The following is a 22,107-nucleotide window of genomic DNA, read 5'->3' as shown; positions in this document are numbered from 1 at the left end:
TTTGAGAAGGTCCCCGCTTTATTGAGAAAACTAAGCACTACTCAGTCCCGGATCCTTCCCTCCCTGCCAAATTTTTACTGTCAGATAAAGTCTCGGTTATGAAAACTTGGTATCGTGAAATGATACAGCATTGACAAGCTTCCTTGAAAGTCTATTTCGTTTCGGAAAAAGAACAGCTTCATTTCTTCAGATTGGAAAGCAATTGATTTAAATTCAGTCTATCTGATGAGAATCTTCGGGATAAATAGGTGACACTTTGCCAGTGAGGTTAGACGCTGACCTTTAGTATGTTAATGGCTTCGAGATCCACAGTTTTAGGTGATTTCTAAGATTTTCAACAATATTTTTTTATTTTTTGTTACCTTTTCATTATCATTTATTTGTTGTACTTTTTTACCTAATGTATAGTAGTCAAACTGACCCAATTAGATTTGCTGATGATGTGCACTGCCAATAAGTAATCATATTGGTTAATGATAATATTAATGATGTAATATCTTGTCTGAAAACCCTTATTTCTCACATCTCAGGTCAATCATTCCAATTTATCTAAATATTTAGAAAAGGTCCGCACAAGACTCATTATTTAACCGCTAACCCAAGACATTCGTACTGTTATACAACTGTAGGCTCAGTTACATTTACTACCTGTTCTGCCTAAGTGACCGCGGTATAAATATTATTTATCTCTTTGACACGGAATGTTTACTTTCGGATAATTAAGTCAGATTCATATATGCAATCAATAACAATTGTAGTTTAATTTCTCGACAGTGACAAGGTGCAACCGAACAGTAACAAATATGAGCGCATGTGCAGCAGCTTTATTAACATTATCGTCATCATCTACTATTTGTGGCTTTCGGCAGATAGGCAGCAATAACGGTTTCCCCGGGGCTCAGATTGTTAGCCCGATTATCGGCCACTTCACTCCACTCGGCCCGTCTACCAAAGTATAGCTGTCAGCATCTCGAGAATCGAGAATCTCCGATTGTCTGCAGCTGAAACGGATTGCGCCGCGGCTTGTGTGTCGCCATGGGGATCGGGACATTCAAGTGCGGGCCCGTCAATGCAAGTGCATTTCACTTCAACTTCAACGCGTATTCTTGCAGGAAATTAAATCAATTGAACGCAGATGGAGTTGGCCGGAGCCATTTAAGCGGCGTTTGTGTGAAAGCCCCCGGTCTGGTTGAGTCTTGGGTCGTTCTTCTGGCCTAAACAGGTTCGTTCATAAAGCCCGGTGCTGTGTCAGTATGGAGGCATTGTGCGCTAGGGTTCTAACGGGACGAGCCGAGAGGCGTGATTGATCCGTCATTATATACCAATCCCAACTAGCTCCATTCGAGTGCAACGGCCCTTTTAACCAAACAAAATCAAACCAAATCAATAATACATTTTAAATGAACAGCGATTCCAGTTCTCGCTTTTTTGGCCGAAAATCCAATTATCAATCCATCCCAGCGCAGCAACGGTCCGAGGACAGCGGTCTAGTCAACATGTTATTATTGACAAATGGAAATGTCAAAATGAAAAATTAACTGAAAATCAACAGCTACAACAGCAGCGGCAGCGACAGTGGACCAACAAATGGCTGCAAACACCGACCGACAATTGAAAATGTCAAAATTCAGGAGCTCATCACAAGCGCCGAAGGGGCCATTCCCATTCGCTCACACTGAAGAAAACATATTTTTGAAAGAAACAAGAAAATGTACAAAATATAATTCACAAATTGATCATGAAAATAGACCTTTTATACCGCCCAACTCTAAGCTACAATGGGTATTATTAGGTGATGTCCATCTAAAACTAGTGTAACATGCAGAGAAGTCGATCTTCGATGCATCGGGTTAACTCAACGTGTTCCTTGCAACGTTTATGTATTATTAAGCATACCCGATACATAATAAATTAAAGCAATATTAGACAATATGATTTCAATCTTTAAATAGACAACTAGAACAGGTCTGAATAAATTTAAACATTTGTTCAAGGTTGTATTAAGTTAGCTCCCCATTTCTTTTAGTGTACCCGGGATGTCAGGGAACGGCGGACTGGGCGTAATGGTGCTGAAGCCTCTATGGACGGGAGAGGCTGCATGTTGCACGAGTCGCGCGGCAACAGCAACAACAGCAGGCAGTAGGTCAGGTTGGTGGCACTGCTGTCATCGATGGCCAACGATTGCCGACACTCGAACAGCGCGACATTTGAATGCGAGTGCCGCCGGTTTGGTTGGCACTCTTGGCGTTGGTGTTGTTGCAGTGACCACTTGATAAATGATAAATTAATTGAGTATTGCCAAATGGCATAGTTTTTCCCATAGAATGCCCTAAGTGAATGCTTGCCGATTGCTGGGTATAGATGAAGTGTCGGATGGTCAAAGTGAATGAACTTGGCTATTCGAGTTGAAGGGAATATATATGTTCTTGAAAATCTCATATATTTTTCATAGGGTTTTCAATAAATTTCAGTTATTAAAAAATTGTTGTTACTCCAAACAATAACTTAACGCATGCCGAGTTCCAAGTCTAAAGAGCATTTAGGCTTCAACGCATCTAATGCAAATACCATTAATATTTTGGTCTTTGGTTCGGCTGCTGAGTTGCTGACAAGAGGCACTGCCAGCGGAAATCGCTGCACAACATCGAGTGTCGCAACTGCGGCAGGTCTGGTCGTCTGTGGGTCACAAGGACGTTGGGTAGACACCCAAATTGTACAATCTAAATTGTAGGGGCGACGCCTGCGATAGACAACTCGTTTCTGCTTCTATGTTTTTTCTGTCCGTCACCGGCATAATTAGTAAACGGGCGAATGCAATTTTGCATTAGATTTACATTAGTTGAGCTCGAGAGTTGGCCACGATTTCTGCTGGCTAACATCGTTTAATTAACTGCTGAATGGCCAGAGCGAGGAAATTGAAAGCATATGAAAGTGTTCGTGCCAGAGCTGCAGATAATTGAGAAATTTCTATACGAAATGATGTAGAAATTTCACTGCCAACTAAGACTGAAGGCAAAGCGATGAATCAAATGTTCCCGGGGAGCGATGGATGGATGTAGGGATCGAGGGAGGTGTACAGGGGTAGCAAGATGGTCAAATAAAAACGTTGATACACAAATATTTGCATAACACTTGATGCTTTCGGTAAATGCCAAAGCAACAGAAGCTGAAGCCCAAGCAGCAACTTCGACGCTTCCGAATTTGTTGGATCCACACAGCCACTCACACTCAAACCCACACTTAATTTGACCAAATGTTGCATATCCGAGCAGCAACAGCAACAGCAACAGCAAAAGCACGAGCAGCAAGCAGCAGAGGAGGCAGGAGCGGCAACACAAGCACCAGCAGCAACCTGCTAAATGTAGCTTATTTTCACTGAGAAAACAAAATCAACAGAAATGGTAAATTGTTTAATTGAATTTACCGCAGATGCGCTTAAGTTGCTAGTAATTTAGCAAAGCCATCCATTCGTTTTCCCATCTACACATCTGCAGATATAGTTCTGTGGCGGCTCCATGTATCAGGAGCTACAGTCAGAGAAATAAGGTATATACTTCTACTTTAACTCAGTAAAGTTCAATGCTAGAAAGTAGGATCAAATATTTATGTTAATCGATAGATACTTTCCGATTAACCTTAGTGGCAACTGTATGTTCTTAGGGGTAATTGACAAATATTGATGTGTGGCTTGAACCCTAGCTCTTACCAGATTTCAACACTTTGTTTCGTCCAGTGTCTTTGTATCTGAATCCATAGGAGCCGTGCCGGACTCTCTGACACATGGGCTTGATTGTCGTCGCAGTGCAAATAGAGCAACAGCAACAGCAACGACGGCAGCCACTAGGATGAGCACGGCACAATTGCGGTGCAATGGAATGCATCTGTAAGTCTCTAGGAGCCAGTGTATTTAAGCACTGGCTTGCATTGCCGTTCTTCCTGTAACTATGCATTAAATTGAAAACGGCAAAGAAAGTGCTCCACAGACGCCAATTGCTAGATTCTAGATTTCTCCCGGGCCCAATTATGCCGCTGTCGACGAGCGAGTTTTCGTTCCCCGATTGGTTGGCTCTGCGGGCAGTGGACACTGTGTTGCCCAATGCCGATAATGCTGTTGATATTTAAGATGATTTGGCTGGATGTCAGAGGTCGGCGCCATTTGCCTGCCAGGAGTTGCACAAGCCTTCTGGCTTTTGTAATCCTAATTAATTTGCGTTGGATCCGCGGATTCTGTGGCACCAGCGTCAGCCAGTGCTTGACACATGAACTCACATCCAGCTCGCTTGGATCTGTATGGGCCGTATGGGTTGGATCGCCTGGGTTCGACTGCGCCTGGGACTGGCACTGGGACTCCGAGTGCAGCACTCATCTGCCGCAGCTGCCGCAGTTCGTGGCCCAGTGTCAGTGGCTTCGTCGGTGCTCTTGGCTAAGAGCGGGCAGCTCGGGCGCATGCGCAGCCGGCGAACTCTCTTACGATCGCGCCAGCTCTCTCTCTCCCTCTCTTGGCCAACCTGGCGCTCTCTCCCGCTCCGCCTTGTCATCTTGACCATTTTGGTAGCGGGCTCTGCTCGTGTGTGAGTGGTGACTCTTCGGTTCGAGCCGTCTACTTTACTTTCGGGGCCAACTTCTTGGACTTTCTTGGTAACACGTTTAAAAGTCTTTTGGAAGCGCTAGTCCGACGATCAGTTCGCTGCGAACGCTTATGGCGTCTGGTGCGTTTCAACGGAGAACAAGTGAACTCGTCCCCCAACAGCCACCACAAACCGAAACAAACACAACAAACTAAAGGATATAATCCGAGCGAATCCCACGAACCCGTCCGCATATTCAGAGTAAAGTTGTGCGTGCAATAAGCCGTGATTCGAATGTTGCACGATTTTAATTAAATCGCCAGTTATTGAAAGCATTAAACAAAGTTACGAGTACGCATCGCGGTCGAATTGAATTCACCTGAACGGGAAGCCCACGGACTCGTTGTTTTGCACGGTTCACATCCAGCACCCGAATCAGAATCAGAATCGGACTCGAACTCGCACTCGCACTGGCACCCGTGGTCACATTCATATTCACATGCAGTGCGCGAGAAATTCCTTCTGGTGGTAGTGACTGGTGTCCTTGTCGTATTGTTTATGGATTTGTTGGTTTTCTGGTTCCGCGCGCATCCCTCTAACACGTAGCAGTGGCGTCAACAGGTAAGCCTTGCATTCAGCCGGGATTAACTTTGCTTAAACTGTTGAAACAACTAAAGCGACAGCAGATAGCAGACAGCCCTGTGGGTGGTTTGGGTTGGTCAGGATGCGCAGCCACGGAGTGGTGGGTGCTGCCTCTTGCATCCGCATCCGCAATCCGCATCCACATCGGCTGGCAAGTGCCGACAAAGCGGATTACCATGAAAATATTTACAAGCTTTAAATTGTTTATGCCAGCCAGAGTGTCCTGCGTATGCGGGGTTATTCCGCATACTCATATTTTAGCTATTGGCCAGCGTAATTGGCCGAGATGATCGGATCCGATCTGGTGGGATGTATCCCCGTTGCGGGGAGAGTCAGCAGAGAATGGAATGAAATGAAAACTTGTCTTTAATTAAGGAAAAGGAGGGGCTGGACAGTAAGGTGAGGCAGAGAGAGCAACAAGAACGGGCGCATAAAAAGTCAACGGCAGCAGCGGTAACAACAACAAGTGCCGCAAAAACAAGTACCACACAAACACAGATTACGATAGGGGGAGCGGGAGTGGTAGCCACACACGTGTAACTGGAAACAAGTTGAATGCCTCGGCCACATTTGGTCAGGTTAACACGAGGCAATGCACCGAGAGCCGAGGCCGTGACTGAGGCCGAGGCCGAGAACACTTTCCTGGGAACCCAGAATCCGGCCTTATGGAGGGGGATGTGATTTTAATGAACTACTAAAAAGTCGGCATGCCAAGCCCAGACCCAAACCAAGCCAAACCAAACCCAATCCTAAGCCCGAGCCCGAACCAAAACAAACATAAACTAACTTGACTGCAGCCCGAGATTGCATTATGGTTGCCACATGCAGCAGCAACATCAGCAACAGTTGAGAGTCTAGCAGAGTAGGGCGAACAATGCGGCAATCTGTATAATATTTATGCAAGCATTAGCAGGCAGGCCATCCCCAGCCCCGATTCCACTCCTACTCCCAATGCCAGTCCCATCTCCAATCCACAGGCCCAATTCCCAGTCCCCCACCTGCAAGCTCCAGCAGCTGTCCAGTGGGCCCAAGCCTGGTTAGTAAAGACTTAAGCTGACAGCCACCACCACCGAGCAAAGCGCAGAACAGTTTGAGTTACTTTCTACACAGTATTCTGACCCGAACCCCGAGCCCCGATCCCCGAACGGAGCTCTTCAGGCCCCTTCGCTGGAGCCACTGGCTGGCTGAGATTAGTGCAGTTACTGCAGTTGCATCTACAGTTGCCGTTGTTCTTATTGCGGTTTCTGTTACTGTTGCGGTTAAATAAATAAAGCAGCGTGACTCCATGGCTCAGCCTCAGTCTCGGCCTCCGTCTCAGTCTTTGCTTTGGTTTTGACTTTTTCTCCGGCTCCGACTTCTTGGTCTGCAGCTTGGCAGCTAAGAGATTGCGTTGCAGCAACGGCCAGTACCTCAGCTGTTTCTCCTGCTGTGACTGGCATAAACGAATCTGAAATTATAGATGCGTCCGCTGCCTGCTGCTTTCCAGCCCACTTCCTTGTGGGGCCTTGTGGGCCTGGCCCAATTAGACCAGCTCCAGAACCAGATCAATCTCACACGAGAAGTCTCCGATACCAGAGATTGGAGCCCGCAGGAGAGTCGGGCCAGGACCGGTGGCGTTGCATAAGCAGCTGATAAACTCGCACATAACAAACTTATGGCAAATGAGCACGCCATCGCCATTAAGAGCGGCTGCATTTTAATTAATCAAGTTAACAAACGGAGCGATGCAGCAGCTGGGGCAGCGGCATCATCTGTCAACAACAATGCGCGCCGCAACTAATTACATGCTGCTCGGCGGAGGAGCGAGTGTTCCCAAAAACCGCGCGCCCAATTGAGGCGGCTGCTCATCATCATTGTTCGATGCGAGCCTGGCTTTGCATATGTGCGATTACCAAATTAGATTTCTGTCTAATTATGGCAGTGGCACTGCAGGAAGGCAGTGTGCGGCCCGAAGAAATCGCAACTGAAATTAATAGCTGGAGTTGGCTCGGCAGAAGTTTGCACAAGAAACGATAAACAAATGGATGCAGTAAAAACAAAACTGTGGAGCAAAGACAAACCGTTCACTCTATTCCGTTCCGTCCCGCAACCGACTCTAAGCCCCGAACCAGCCAAAGTTCTCCGAGAAGCGGACTGGGTTGTCCTGGTTCTGCTCGGAGGATGCTGCACTTAATAATAATTAAATAATTTTCGCCAATTATAGAGCCAGCACAGCCATCTAAATGGGCTTGGCTTAGTCTCTGCATCTGTATCCGTGGCTGTATCTGCAGCCAGTGTCTTTATCTTCATCTCCGGCTGTGTTTTTGTGTGTGTGCTGCACTAATAAATAAGATTGCTTTTAATTAAGAAAAAGAAAATAGTTCCTACCATCGAAGTTGAGCAGCAAAAGTTGCCCCATTTGCCTTGGCAGACACTTTTCTCAGACGGAGCTGGAGTGCGGGCTCTCAGTCTGGGGCATGATTCAGAATTGGCTCGACAATGAGATTGAGTTTCACCAAGAAGCCAGCCAGTAACTGTTTCCTTTGGCGCTAGAACCAAATATTAGTATTACTTTCACCAAAATAATGTAACATATAAATACTAAGACCTATTTAGCACCACAATCCTGTTTAGATTCTGTTGAAAGTAGATAACAAAGATTGAATTTCAAGGGAATAACTGCAAGAAAATATATATCCAAGTGTCATTTACTATCGCTCAATGATTATGATTCTTCAATTTGATGTAAAGTTGAAAGCATTAATCAAATGGGAGTGCAAATTAAACATAAATCTTTCTAGCTATGCTGATTAATGGGAGTATGGTTTCCCAGGCGAATTGAAGATAAATTTTACCCCAAAACTTTTCACATGCTCTCCTGCCGTTGCATCGCAATGGCATGCCCAGGAGCTCTTTGGCTTATTACAGAACAATTTCCTTGCTCAGCTCAGGAACAGGGACAGGGCCACCAATGAAAGTCGGTTTCCCGCTGCCTGTTGCAAGGCACCACGCACAGGTTAATTTGAAAGCATTTGAAAGTTTTTGACGCTAGTTGGGTTCGGGTGTGCACCTGGGGGTGGAGCTGCTGGTGGTGTGCATCAGCGTCACTGCCTGGAGTTGACTTGTGGCTCTAACACATACTCGCTCCGGCCCAGCCGCCTTGTGGCACATGTCATGGGAACTTTGAGTGAGCCAGCTAAAGTTGAGAAATCATGGGAGTGAAATACTTTACTTTGTTCGGTGGAAATTTATTAATAAACATTTTTCGCGTTCGCGCTGCGGAACTTGTAAGTTATATACTTACTTTACCATATACCATATATACTACCTATCGCGTGCAGAGTCTGCTCAGAATGGGAAGTGGAATCGGAGCCCAGACACGAATGCACTCCTGACCGCCTTTGTCTGCTGCCCAATAATAATGTTATTTGCTTACCAGTACAACTGGGAGTCAGAGTCAGAGTCAGATTCTCGAATAATTCATGCGCATCTGTGTTAATATTATGCCAGGCTCCGGTTCCGGCTCCGTCTACGTCTACGTCTCCGTTGTCGGACAGCTCAACCCTTTTTCGGGCCTAGATGGGCCGGATGACTTTGAACTTTTGACACATTTGGCAGTCGGCTGTCATAGTTTGCCAAGGGGTAATAGGTCACTGGGGAATTTATGCTCGGTTAGGTCCTTCGTTTCCCTTTCGGCCAGGAAACATGAGTTCTCCAGCTACATAAATTCTTTATGCCCCAAATTATGGGACTTGACCCTGGCTCATGTCAGACGTCCAACGTCCCACCAGATGGATCTGCTTGTCAGAGAAACAACATGCTGCGCTGCGGGGGCCCAGCATTTGTGTTAACCGAGTTATTATGTCTAATTAAGCGGCTTATTCATCTGGCCAACTGGCACTCGTCGCAAACTTATCGCCGTAAACCGCATTTCATCGCGTCAACAGAGTCGCCATCGACAGCACATCGCACAATCGCTGCTGAATGCCACAATTTATGCTGGACCGCATTAGGGAAAAAGCACTGCATATTTTTTCCATTGTGACATTTGTCCATTGCCCGCAATAATACATTAATAATAACAATAACAATGCCCCTTCCCGGGCGGTTTTTGCTATTTCTTTATCAGACCTTATGCAATCACTTTCACAAAATACAAATTGAATTGCCATTGCCATCGATAGAGCACAAAAACCAGGGACAATAATTAAAAAAAGAATAATAATAATGGAAAATACAATTAATAATTGTAAATTTGTTATTCAGTCTTGTGCAGCGACTTTAAAGTAATTATTGAGAATGTTTTTCTGAAAGCGGTGCACGTCAGAGATAGCACTCAGCTCATCCGGCATGATTAATTTACTGACCCTTTGGGCTCCTCCCGACCTCGCCATAGCATTCATGAGCTGGTCAATCAGCACTTAAGAGCTTTCCCGGCGGATGCTAACAATATGCTGCTGCTGTTGCCACTGCTGCCACTGCTGCCACTGCCCATAATCCATTAGAAAAAGTAGCAAATTATGATTTATTGCACTTTGCCCGAAGAATGGAAAAATTCATGAAAGCCACAAAGTGTGCGAGCGCCAGAAAGTGTACTCCGCAGGAACCTGTGGAAGGAGCAGGAGCGGGAGTTGGGCAGGACCAGGAGCGGGAAAAGTGGCTTTCAGGGAGGCAGGGCGTCTAAGTAGCATACGAAAATGTAAAACTCTTGTAATGAGGCTGCATGGCCACTTTGGGCCACTGCGAACCACTCGATGAAGACCTCCACGGCCGCAAAGTTGTGGTCTCGGCATATTAAGCATACGCCCCGGCGGTGCATAGATGTTGTCGCTGCATTCGAGTGTGCGGAGCGGCAATTAATGCTCTATTTATGGCAACCAAGGAAATATCAGGTCTAAGGCCGTCATCCCAATTACACGCATGAGCGATGTGCGTGTCTTCCACCGGCATTCGCCCGCGGCTTGTGTAATTCCACGCCTAATGAGCCCACAATTGGGTTTCGGCGACTGAGCCGCCCCTCAATTTGGACACATTAGGCCATCTATCAGATGGTCGAATGCAACTGCACGGCCTTTGCTCAGCTCTCGAGGCCCACGGCCAACGATGCGTCAGTCAGCTTAGCTTCGGGTTAGTTAATAACTTTGACCGAAATACCTGGGACCAATAACCGAATAACCGAATAAACGAAAAGTAAGTGTCATTAGCATATACTTAGCACAAGAACCAGTTTCCAGTAGAACCCACCGGAGAGTCAACAAAAGAAGGGGAAAGAAAAAGAGCAGCTCGACCGAAATAGGTCAGAAAGTTTCCCACTGATTGGGTATTCGTTTCAATTAACACATCTCCGAGCCGATAAGTAATATTCGCATATGCAATCATAGATTTTAGTGCCGCGAGGTGGGACTTTGGGTTTATTGCCGTTGCTCCGGAGCTGTCAAGAATGCAACTGGAAACGGGCACAAATTGAATGACAAAGCGAAGCGAGAGCGGAAACCGAGACATCGGCGATGACTGGCTATGAATGGGAGCCAGTGGAAGTGGCAGCGGCTGGCGAAAGGCGCATAATAAACCATAATGACAAAATTACTATATTTAGTGTGCTAAAAATCGGTCAAAGTGTCAGTAGGTTGTCCGTAGCCGCCTTCATTAGCGGCGCACAGACCCAGAAGACGACTTTGCTCTCACTTTGGACAAAACGCCTGCGCCGCCGAACGTGATATTGCAATTTTTGGCATTAACTTCTTTTCACCTGAGCGATGAGTCCGCGCCTCTGGCTCCCCAGATCCCCCAATGGCTCTCAGCCTCCAGAGCGTGTCTAGGCCGCTACCGAGATAGAAAAGTATAAATGTCCCCTGCCCACCGGAATGCCAGCCGGCTCAAGTATCTTTCCTTCCAGCACGCCAGCGCCAGCACGGCAACTTTCATTTTTGCCGCTGCAGAATATCGCCTCACAATGGACACAATAAAAAGCGTATCGAACACATCAATAGGTTATTGGCATATTTGTGCGGTTGTCTTTTCACAGCGCTTTGTTTGCTTCCCATTCATCAGGCATCTTGAGCGGACGCACGCAACTCGAGCGCTTCGCCTTCCCCTCCGCGCTTATGTATCTTGACGCGCTTCGAGAGAGTGTGCTCTTGAGTCCCAAGTGCGGCAATTAGCAACGACTTAGGGACCGCAAACAAGCCGCTCCACCTGGGTCTCCATTCACGCCGGAGATGCAGATGCACAAGGGCGCGGAACTAGAACCTGGGGGAAGAACAAACAAACTCGGGCACGTATGCCGATACAGGAACAGATACAGATACAGCTGCGGCGAGCTGAGCGGCAGATTGGAGGTGATTTTCGGTAACGTTATAAAAATTGAAAGCTACGCATTCTGGTGACCCACATTCACAGCTTGCCAGAGCCAGAGTCAGAGCCAGTACAGCCCCAGTCTGGAGTCTCGTCTCTCATGCTGCTTGCCGCCTGGTTCCAGTTTCGGGCATTCTTACCTTCTCTCTGGGCCATCTTCCGCTGGCCATCTGGTTTGGGCCAAGAAGCAACAGCGAGAGCGAACCAACTTGGCTCTGACGCGCCGTTCTCGCTCTTCTCTTCTGTGTGTTTGGCATGAAATCAATCTCGCCAAAGCCAGCACTTCAATTCGTGTAATTTCGAGCCACTTTTTTCGTGCGCCTCTTTCATTTGTCATTTGTATTCGAGTGGAATTTAAAATTCAGCATTTGACGCTTTCATTTTAGCCAGAAGTCCGGACTGCGGAGGCAAATGGGATTTCAATGCCGCCACCCCAAAGAAACCTTTTTCGCTGCTTAATGGCATTATTAACTTTTGGCCGTCTCTTCATTGAACTTCAATTAGCTGCGCCTCATCATTATCTTCGTGTTTCCGCGGACACCTCGACTTTTTTCCCATTCGCCCCTTTCAGTTTTTGGGAAAGTGTATCAATTAAAATTTAATTGCCGCGACAGGGCGGTACAGAAAACATGGCGGGGCACGTGCGAATCCAATTGATAATGGCTAATTATATTTAGCGGCCGCAAGACTTTGCTATTCACCCTGAATTACTTATACTCCACTTAATTCATTATGTCTTCCTTCCCCTGATCTGCTCAATTAGCAGGTGATTTGTCGTTGTGGGAAATGAATTCGGTGGGTGAGTGACTGTCATCGGATTATCCGAAGCCAAAAGGCCGCAAAGCCCTACGCCCTTGCCCGATATAATTATGTCCAGAAGCCAAGCAAGAGCAACATTTATTTGACAATATATAAATATATAACACTTGACTGAGGTAGGAAGGAAGCACTTTGAGCACAGGTTGCAAATCTCAAATCAAAACTATATTTCTCTCCTATTAAATGGAAATAATATTAAAGAGTTCGAATTAAAAAGTCGGAGTGGATATATGAGTTTTTGAATACTTGGAATAGCCCCTGTTAATGCGATAAATACGATATTATGCACTCATATTAAGAGAGATTCCATAGCTGCAAATTTAATGAAGTCAGCAGTTTGCTAGAAAAGAAAGCAAATTTTAAAAATCTAATTGGCTTTGCCACAAAATGTAAACAGAGTTTAGATGGTGGCGCCACACCATACCTTATTGCGGGTGAATCCATACTCAACTTTTGTGGGTTTCCGAACATATGAAATGGTTTTAATTCATTTGGCAAATGCATACAAGAAAAAAAGAGGAATATAATTGAAGTTAATAGTAAACTTCCATCCGTTCTAGTCGAGCCCTCAAAAATGTTACTATTTTTTGCCTTAAACTTATGTAACATTCACTTATTGCAAGTATATAGTAAGCAAATTTACAGAAACTCGCCGGAAGATCCCTGAACAATATGAATGAGTATTTTGACATTTTCCGATTAATATAATATTTGTGTATGTGTATGCACATCCGGCGATTTATTTTTCTTCCGTTCAGTTTCCTGCTATACAATTTAAAATGGGTTTTGATTTCCACAAATAAACATTTATTATGGATTATATTTTAATTTATTGATGCAAAATTAATATTTAATTTTTGAAGTGAGCCTCTTTAATGTGAATTCTTTGGCACTTGAACTGTAGTTTATGAAATTGTATAGGACCATTTGGGTGTTTTTTTTTCTTCTTTTATTTCAATATGAAAAAAGAGGCCACCGGCATGCCTCGGTAAACAGCAGGTTTGGGGTTTGCAAAAGTGAATTTTATTGCAAATTCTGGCTGCCAACGCTTAGAGCTTTTCTTTTTTTCTTTCTAAAGCGACATCCCCGAACTCTGCCAACTAAATTATTTCAAATGTCAGCGACAAAAGCGACGGTCTGCCAGCTTACACTCACATCAAATGCAAATAATCGAAGTGCACACGGACAAACACAGTATCGATAAAGCAGCAGCAGCAACAGCAGCAGCAACAACAGCAGCAGCAACAACAATCAGCCAGGAGAGCTGCCAAATGAAATGTTAGAGAAAATCAAACAATTTTGCTCATTGAGCTTTTAAGCCGCTAGAGGCTCGGGGAGCGGCAGGGTCGAGCACATGTCATTTTTCAGATACTTTGATGTGCGAGGGCCAAAATAAACAGAAAACGGCGGCTGTCATAGCTCTGCATGCCCCACATACACTGTTTGTTTGTATATAAATACCACCAATAGCTACCCATCAATGCGATTGAGTTATATGGAATTTTCAGAGGGCTTTTCGAACACCACGTCACAAGGGACTCGGGCGGCAATGATTTTCCACTTGACCGGAAGAACAAAGGCTCTGCAGATGGAGACATTTTGCCAGTAAATACAATTATATTCGGTGTGTGTATTATTCGCGTCTTCATTGAACTCAACTTACAGAGCAATTGGAAAAAAAAGTTAAATATATATACCATATGTATTGATTAACTTCGTTTGGCGAACAAATAAATCATTTGAACCCTCTAGTATGTTCAGCAACATTTTTAAGTCCGCTTCCGCGCATTCTCTTCCATTTTATCGGTCAACCAATATTGCACTTTGCTGCAGTTACAGCAAATAATGCCGGCCCATCAACCAACCGCTAAAAGTTTTGCGGGAGCAATAAGAGTCTATATGTTCCTGCATATTTCGCTGCAATTTATTGTATTTTCTGCGAAAACTAATTCAACTATTCGCTGGAATTTCGGCGTTTGTGGCGAGTTCTTTCCTCAAAAAGTTTCCTGCGGCAGATGGAAACTATAGTGGCTCCCAGGAATTGATGGGATTTCGGCGCTTTGGCAATATACCATATATAACGGGCAAAGAACAAAAGCCGCCCGGAATTGGTTAGAGAACAAAAGTCGCGCATTTACCGCGCATCCGAGCTAATGAAGCTATTAGTGCTGGTCTCGTTGGCCATCACGTCATACTGGTCCCTGCCCCGGCCCAAGCCCCGTTATTGGGCTCGGGAAATGCCCATTTTCCGCAGCTAACTACAACAGAACAAACATTTTTTACTTGATTTGGCCAGCCGGGCCAGCCGGACAGAAATAACAAAAGCTTAAAGTGAGTGGAACTGTGGGTGGAAAGCGGGTCGCAAAGTTTATGCCAGTCGGTTGATTTCTGTAGCATTTCCGTTTTGTTTCATTTTAATTCTCGAACTGCTCTTTGACCATTTTTGATGGCGGACACACACACACACACAAATACAAAGAAAGGTTCAGCGGGGAGGGCGACAAGGCGGGGGGCGCCCAAAATGAAATAAAATGTTTGACTATTGGCGGAAGTGCGCCATAAGTTTATTTCTTTTGCGCCATTTTGTTTACATATTTTTCAAGTGTGCAGCTCGCTTTTGGGCGCTTTTGGGCCATGGCTGACTGGCTGACTGCTTTTAGTTTCGGCCGAGTTGGTGTGTGCGGCTTATTGGCCCTTATGCGCCATAATGTAACGGAAATTGTCCAAGTTTTAAAGGCATACATATTTAATTCGAGTGCCGCCTCGTGCAAACTGTTGCTGTTGCTGTTACTGTTGCTTTTGCCCCTCTAAATGTTCAATTTACTGCTTTTCAGCTCGTCTTACCCCAGACCCTTGGCAGCTGCTGGCCGCCATTAATATTTTCCAACTATTTGCATAAATTAATGCTCGCACACAAAATGTTGCCAAAATATAGCTGCTGCTGCTGATGCTGCCTGCTCTCTGCTCTCCGCCCTTCCCGAGGCAATTTGTGGCCCTGCCCTGGCTCCCGCATCCTGCATCCTGGGCCCTGGATGTGAGTGCGAGTGGGCGTCATGTGGGTCAGCTCAGCTCGTCTCAGCCGCGCTGCTCGCAGTGAGCGAGTTTTAATAGCGATTTAAAGCGCCTTTGTTTGAATTCGAGTTAAGCATGCGCCAAAGTTTCGCATATGAATGGGAAATGAAATTGCACGGTGGCCCGGGGCGCATATAACTCCACCGAAAGTTTGTCTATTCTGGCGTATATTCGGGGCCTTAAAGCAGGGCACCCGCTCGCAATTATACAAGTACATATACATATGTATAATATATGTGGCGTTGCAGCAGCTGCTGCCTCAAAATTCAAAACGGGAGGGGTGGAAGTGGAAGTGGAACCTTCTCGGAAGCACATAAATATGAAATTAGTTTAATCAGCTTCCACTAAGCAGCATTTAATTGAAACCCCTGCCTGGCCAGCTGGGAAAGACTAGTGCCAGTTAACCATTATCGATCGCCCGGTGCCCGAAATCCGAGGTGATTTGAGTCTGAGGTGAAAAGTGGCGATTTCCGCGGGATTGGTGGGATGCATGTTGCTGCAGGACGCAGGACGCAGGAGCAGGCCAAGGGCAGGGTAATTGAGTTTTTAGAAGCTGTTAGCGGTCCCACACCAGCTCTTTGCACCACTTAATGGCAAGGATGCGCAGCAACATGCAGCAGCGGTGCATTGTAGTGCAAATTAACTATGTACCTGCCCACACACTCCCAGAGCAGCCCCCGAAATCACGCTCGCTGGGCCCGGCAATGCTAGCCAAACTTCCTCGGCACAGACATCGCAGCCAAATCAAATTTGCACGAAAAACCAAAGGTAAACTTTGAACGCTACTGGCGGGCAGCCATCCACACCCACTTGCACACTCGCACACTCGCGCTCTCGCACACACGCACACTCCCCTGTTGAGGCAACACACATACGCAAATTCGCACGTCGCTTATTTGGTAATTTGCGTGAGTGCGAAAATGCGTTGCGTGTTTGCCTAACTTGCAGCATGTCCTGCGTCCCGCGTCCTGCGTCCTGCAGCCTGCGAGTGCGCGAGTGTGTGCCCTGCAAAGTTCGTAAACTTGTACACACACCTGAGACCACAAAGATACGCATACATGCTCGCAGAAGGGCCTTAATTGAGTTAGCCATGGATTTCGCGTGGAAAACTTTAAGTCCTGTGCGGTCAGAATGCAAGTTTTGGCAACTTTCCTTCGCCAGCGAAATAAATTCCCATAATAAATGGGCCGGCGTTTAACTGTGTCAACAGCAGTCTTCTCGGCTCGCTTCTCCGGCAAAGAGTAAACAAAAAGCAAGCTGCACCAGCACCTGCACCTGCTGCTCCATTCCAGCATATAAAATGTTAAACTGCAGGCTAATGTCCAAAAAGAAGCTTGGGAGTGGCTGAAATGCACCGCAGGCGAAGGGACAGGCCGTGGCGAATCTGTCGTTGACGTTGTCATTGTGGCTACGCCAGCAGCGGCGGGGAGCTGGCGGAAATTATGCAAAATAGGTAAAGCAGCTTTGGCGAAACTGAACCTCAACTGCAGGCTCTAAATTATGTGCTCCGGAGCATAGCACTCGCTGACAGGCGAGTCGGATGCTTAAAGGTCCCGGTCCTGGTCCCAGTCCCAGTGTCAGTCCCTGTACGTAACCAAAGTAGCTATTGAAAATCTGTCTCTTGCCAATATAAAAACATAAAATTTACCTTGATTAACAGTATTTGTAGCTGTTGATCCTAATCAATAATTGCAAAAAGAAAGGCCAAGTAATATATATTTCATACCCAAGAAATCTCATTACTATTGCGAAAATTCAAAGGAACATAACCATTTTAGAAAATAGTTCTTATATATGAATGCTTTGTTTCATATATTTTTGCGGTTTAAACAGATTACTTGCTTGTTTTCCGAAGTAAGCGGAATGTTAAAATGTCTTTTATTTGTCCAAGTCTCTAAGCTAAATAAAAGCAGAAACCATTCAATTCAATTCCTGCACTTTTAATTACGATTTCAGTGCACTTAGTTGACTATTCTTAAAGTGCGCAGATTAAAGATAAATTCAAAATTCTACAGATATTTCTCAGAGTTTTACATCATACATCAAATAAACATGTTTATGCTTACTTGAATCCATACAGAGCTAGATGCTGCGTCGTGTATACAAAAAAGCTCCAACTCTAACCCCAAGATTCCTAAGCTAATGACTATATCATTTAATATATCGAATATGATTCGGTTTAGCAAGCTCAACGCCGGCATTATTACGGTTTCCCTCTCGTCAGTCAGGCCAACTTATCACTTCGCTATCGCTGTCCTGTCTCGGGCTGAACTCTGGCCAGGCCCCTGCCACAAATCTTCATAACTGTCCGCACATTTGGCATCGTTACCTAGGCCGTTTTTGCACAGCCTGGCATATCTGTATCTGTGCCAGAGCAAAGCGGGGCAAAGAGTACCCCTGGGTATTTGTCAACCCAGTTCTCCGGCCTCCGGCCGAGTCCGAAACTGTGGCAGCGATAGCAAGTGAGAGCAATAGAATCTTATCTGAAGCACACGCGTTTAACTGCCACTGCCAGGGCCCGGTCCGGGCCGGGCCGGACTCCGGCTCGGATTCCAGCTCGGACTCCGACTTGACCAGCAGATCCGCATGAAAAATGTTCCACACACTCTGTGTAAGCCACGTATGCTTGGCTCCGAAACTACCGCCTGCTCGCTAGCCAGCTGGCCGGGCCGGAAGCAGGGCTCCTTTGCATAGGATTTGCTTGCAGTCCGGATAATAACCGTGACGTGGGTGGAGGAGGCATTCCTCCCCTGAAGCAACTCAAGCACATTTTTCACAGCAGGCGACGGTGTTTGCCGTGGTCGCTGCTGAATTTAAAATGCAATTAAATAATAGATTGGGCTCTATTTGGGCCTGGGCCTAGCCTAAAGTAATTCGGGCTGCTCTATTATGAAAAGCCCCTCGCCTAGGGTTAATTAACATGACTAATGCACTGGAAGTAGCCAACTCACGGCGCCCAATAATCAGTCCAGGACCTGTCCCATCGCACTAGCCATGGCCATGTTGAGTAACTGCGGAGGCCGGCAATTACGGCCGGCTGATAAAACAAGGCGAGTGATTGTGCAAGTCATAACTCAAAAGGAGACGGATATGGCGAACATGAGGGTGCCGCGTGCGAGTCCATCTTCGCTCCGAGAGTGACGCAGCGGGACAGGACTAGGAGGAGGAGAGCGAGTGGGGCAACTCTCAGCGTAAACCAACCCCGGGGAGCTTAATCCTTTCACACACAAGCTCGACAGCGGCCACTAACACTGACCGAAGAAAACGCAGTTGGGCATGAAAGGATACGACGCCTTTTTTGTACGGAACTCAGTGTAAAAGGATTTTGTGCACCTTTCAAGGCCCTTTTTTACAGTTTGTTGACTACAAAGTCCGGGAATGAATGAATGAATGCCTGAATGCTTGAATGCCTGATGATTGAATGTGCCCAGGACGCAGGACGCAGGACGGAGGACGTAGGGCATGCGGAATAGGAGGCCGCTTTCAAGGGTCGTTCTAATCAGCCACAACTAGACGGCAGACATAAGGATTCCTCGACTCCACTGCAATCCACTCCACTCCACTCACTTGTTTTGATTATAAATTGAAAAATTTGCTGTTGTGCAAAATTTGTACAAAATCAAAGTGTTTGCCAGGAGACTCGCTTGCCTTGCTTGTCCGGGCCCCTCGGACACTGGCATTTCCATATGTCACTGCCCGGAACGGGGTGGTCAAGCGCAAAGGGTCAGCCATGTGGAATTCAAAGGGGCATGCTTGTTAGTAGCCGAATTTCGAGACCCTCGCAGAGGGAAGATGTTAAAGCGAGAATAATTATGACAGCCTGGGCCGCCTTTAAAGCATAAATTACAGTTCATGGCCTGCAAATGTGGAGCAGGGCTGCTACAATAAATATATTACAAATGTGATAATGGCAGGCGATTGCGTAATGGATTAAGCACGGCCGCCTGGCGTTGATTTCCCCGTCGTTTGTTAGCGGTCCTCGTTTAAGCCTTTATCAATGCGCATCGAATAAATATGCAACGCGGGCGCGGCAAGGAGCTGTTTGCTGTTCTACTTAATTTGAAGCGATTTATTCACTTTTTTAAGCTCTGTGCCGCATTAAGGCGCCCCTTAATGTAATTAATTAATGTTGATATGCCTGCATGCTGTTGGCAGGCGCGGGATCTGCCCCGGGGAAATGGGAAAATGCAACGCAACCCGGGCCGGGCACGCACTATTTGATAAATTGCGACAATCACAAACTTGCGAGACACTTTACGCCGAAATGCTGAAAAGTTGTGTCGCCCTGGTGGCTGCGGTGTTGCAGGTTGCATCTGCAAATCACGTATGCGTCGCATGAAGGCTTGCCAAGTTTTTGCTAATTAATGCCAAAGAGTTATATATTATACGGGCACGCCACGTCGCCTAATCCTGCTCACGCCCTGACCTCATAACTTTGGCAGTTGGGCACCGGACTGCCGGACTGCCTGAACGTGTCCGGACTGGGATCGAATCCGGGCAGTGCCATTCAATATACAAACAGAAGATCCGGCGATGACAATGGCCCAAAGATCTGGGGCTTCGATGCGCGACACGTGCGGAGCGGAATAATGCCTGGGGAAGCATTTATTGTTACTCCGCACAAACTTGAAAAACTATAAAGCCAACTTGCGAGCGCCTTAGCCCGACCCGGGCCCAGGGATTTATTTATGTTGAAGTGCGGTGTCAGTGGCAGACATGCCACAGATTCCACCTCGGCCTTTGTGCGCGGTCTGCCAAGCATGAGCACACAGTCCACCTACGTCCTCTCAAAATCCGATCTGCTCCAAACAATAACAGGCTGGGGAAAGAATAGACAGCCGGCTGCCAGGGGGAGCAGCAGCTGAAAAGTTTCATAGCCAAATGAAGATTGGCATAGCGAGATATGCACGTGATGGGAATGGAATGCCGAAAATTATATCGAGCTCCTGCGGCGTGCGAAATCTTTGCCAAAACAATATATGTCATGCACATGCCCGACGGCAGCCCCGGGAACCCGGGCGGAAGTGGCACTGCCAGTCAGTAAATGGCCAATGAATCGACTAAGCTCCGGCGGCACTGAGAGCGGAAAATAAAATGCACATTAGCCGGGCCAGAAGAGGCGCTCTGCTGCCAGTGGCAGTACTCGTAGAAACAGGAAGAGAGATATGTAGGCACCAGCCACGCACACTGGGTCGAAATCAGCTCTTGTATTTTTTTCCCAATTAATTCGACTTTCTAAACCATAAATCTTGGCTCATATGTCCTGCATGTTTGGCAGAAAACATTAAATTATATTTGGTGAAATTGGAAATTCTATTATTGTAAATATATTCCAATTAATTAGCTCTTACATCATTCCCAAACATCTTGTAAAAGAGCTTCCTCTATTAACTAGAGTAGCTTTTATAATATTTTGGTGTGTTTACAATGCAATAGTTGACAATTCCTTTTCGAATTTGACTTTTTTTAAGACTTAGCTTTCATTCTCCTGCAAACAATCTAGGTTTTCCTTCTTGCTTGTTCTTAAAGTAGTGCCCAAACACCAAAAAGTATAGTTTCTCCGTCAATGTATTTGGAGGAGAATATAAACTTGTATCCATGGAATCGTTGAAGGGGAAAGCGGTAATAAATACGTTTAAAATCCGAAATTGTACTCTGTCTGGACTGGGATGGACCCACTGTGGGCTGGAGGAAGGAAATCGTTATGTCGGCCAGGACGCCAGGCAAAGAAGAACAACAGCCCAAAGTGTGTGCGGGTGTTTAGTGTGTGTGCTGCGAAAGAAAAGCGCAAATCGAAATAAATAAATAAAATCAAATGTTCTGTGCACGAGGAAGAAAGTTTTCAAGATGGAGCCGGGGCAGGGGCAGCGGCTGAAATTACATCTTATGAGCACATCGGGAGGTTGCGCACGGGGAGCGTATACGTAACGTAACGGAAACGGAAGCAGAGCGATAAACTTTTGTTAGTGTAGCGAACACCAATCCACAGCGGGATTCGCGAGAGCGTAAAGTGCGAAAGAGCGAGCCCTGAAGGGTCGTGGAGGGTCCTGGCGAGTCCTGGAGCTGCCGGCCGAAGCTTGCCTAGCCCGCTAAAGACAAAGACTGAGTACTAAAGACTAAAGGCAAGGCTCTGCCTGGCGGAAGCAGCGTGTAAATGTCGGCCAACACTTGGCTGCGCTTCCTCGGCGGGAAGGGCAATGGAACAGAAATCAGACTCAACAGATTGCCGGTACAGTGCTCGACGAGTGCGAGTCTGTCCAGAGCTCTTGCGGTTCTTGGTTGGCAGCGACCTTGATTAGTCGCTCTGCGCTGTAATGCGATTTTCCTTAATTTCCTAGCTGCAAACGATAACTGATTGGGCCACAGTCTGGCTGGCTGCGTGTACAGCGAATAATGAATCCAATAAAAAATCAATGGCTAACAAGCAAGAAACATACAAGAATAAGTTTCGCCTTGGCACAAAATCTTAACTTTCTACAAACCCACAAAACGTGACACATTTCGGCGGTCGCTGTGGGCGCTGCAAACTCTGCTTAACTTTTACTGAAGCTCAAGTCCTCTATGTAGCTGTGTGAGTGGCTCATTTGCTGACCGTTTGTCTACTTTATTTTTTGTTGATCCTGGGGCCTTAAAACCAATTTCGCCGGGTATTTTTGTCACACGCAACTTGGCA

General features: G+C 46.3%; 1 protein-coding gene across 1 annotated transcript in view; it reads left to right on the top strand.

Moving 5' to 3' along the window:
- The first annotated feature begins 4,714 nt into the window (after positions 1-4,714).
- LOC108070628 (mucin-2) overlaps positions 4,715-22,107 on the top strand; it is a 29,073-nt gene continuing 11,680 nt past the window's right edge. Inside the window, exon 1 of the mRNA XM_017161196.2 lies at positions 4,715-5,189. The gene's annotated coding sequence lies outside the window, so the exon portion shown is untranslated. The remainder of the gene's footprint in view (positions 5,190-22,107) is intronic.

The sequence above is a fragment of the Drosophila kikkawai genome, chromosome 2L (genome assembly GCF_030179895.1).
Source record: "Drosophila kikkawai strain 14028-0561.14 chromosome 2L, DkikHiC1v2, whole genome shotgun sequence".
Taxonomy (NCBI): Eukaryota; Metazoa; Arthropoda; class Insecta; order Diptera; family Drosophilidae; genus Drosophila; species Drosophila kikkawai.
Note: the sequence above shows the minus strand (reverse complement) of the source record. Positions and strands in the feature narration are given on the sequence as shown.